This window comes from Muscardinus avellanarius, assembly GCF_963383645.1.
Source record: "Muscardinus avellanarius genome assembly, chromosome: 10".
In the NCBI taxonomy this organism is placed as follows: domain Eukaryota; kingdom Metazoa; phylum Chordata; class Mammalia; order Rodentia; family Gliridae; genus Muscardinus; species Muscardinus avellanarius.
The window spans coordinates 74,960,200-74,961,929 of NC_137796.1; positions in this window are offsets into that span (position 1 = coordinate 74,960,200).

A 1,730-nucleotide genomic window follows, 5' to 3' on the forward strand; every position below is an offset into this window, starting at 1 on the left:
AAAACCTGGCCATATATCCATTAAATATGGATAGGTAAATGGAATTAAACCCTATCCTCTCACCTTGCACAAAGTCAACTCAAGATGGTTCAAAGACCTATAAATTAGACAAGAACTATTAAAACTGTTAGAATGGGGTTTAGATCCAACACTCCAACATATAGATATAAATTGAAACTTCCTCAATAAAGACTCCTGAAGCTCAGGAAATAAAATAGGAATTAATGAATGGGTTAGCAACCAATTAAAAACAATTTTTTGGGGGGCAGTACTAGGGATGGAATCCCGGGGGCATTCTACCTCCGAGCTATACCCCAGCCCTATTTTTTTTTTTTTTTTTGGTGGTACTGGGGTTCCTGGAAGCCCTTCTACCTCCAGGCTACACTCCCAGACCTATTTTTACATTTTTATTTTGGAAACAGGGTCTCCTAAGCCAGTGCACATGGCTGGCTTTGAACCTGTGCGATTCTCCTGTCTCTGCCTCCCAAGCGCGGAGATTACAAGCGTGCGCCACCACGCCCGGCACCCCAGCCCTATTTTTTATTATTTATTTTATTTTATTTTATTTTATTTTATTTTATTGGTGGTACTGGGGTTCCTGGAAACCCTTCCACCTCGATGCCACACTCCCAGACCTATTTTTATACTTTTTTATTTGGAAACAGGGTCTCTTAAGCCAGCAAGGCTGGCTTCGAACCTACGCGATCTTTCTGTCTCCCCCTCCCAAGTGCAGGGATTACAAGTGTGTGCCACCACGCCCAGCTTTTATTATTATTATTTATTATTATTATTATTATTATTATTATTAGGGTGGCAATGGGGTTCCTGGAAACCCTTCTACCTCCGGGCTACACTCTCAGACCTATTTTTACATTTTTATTTGTAAACAGGGTCTCTTAAGCCAACGAGGCTGGCTTCAAACCAGTGCAATCCTCCTGTCTCCGCCTCCCAAGTGGGGATTACAAGTGTGCGCCACCACGCCTGGCTATTATTTATTTTGAAACAGGGTCTCACTGAGTTGCAGAGGGCTTCAATAAAGTAGCTGCAGAAATAAAAAGCTTTTATGCAGCAAAGGAAACCATCAAGATTCTACAAAGAAGCTGGGTGTGGCAGCACACACTTGTAATACCAGCATTTGAGAGGCTGAGACAGGAGAATCAGGATTCGTGGACAGCCTCAGCTACTTTGTGAGGCTCTTAGCAACTCAAAGAGACCCTGTTTCAAAATAAAGAATAAAAAGTAGGGATGGGGTGTAGCTTAGAGGTAGAATGCCCCTGGGTTCCATATCCAGTACTGCAAACAACAACAACAACAACAACAACAACAACAACAACAACAACAACAAAAAACAGATTCTACAGAAAAAACCTGCAGAATGAAAGAAGATATTCACCTACCACCTAGCATCTAACAAAGGTCTAATATCTCAAATATATAAAGAGCTTAAAAAGCTTAACACTAAGAAAACAAATAACCCAATCAAAAAATGGGCCACTTGCCGGGCGTGGTGGCGCACGCTTGTAATCCCTGCACTTGGGAGGCAGAGACAGGAGGATCGCGCAGGTTCGAAGCCAGCCTTGCTGGCTTAAGAGACCCTGTTTCCAAATAAAAATATAAAATGGGTCTGGGAGTGTAGTCCCGAGGTAGAAGGGCTTCCAGGAACCCCAGTACCACCAAAAAAAAAAAAAAAAAAAAGCCACTGATCTGAATAGATTCTTTTTCAAAAGAAG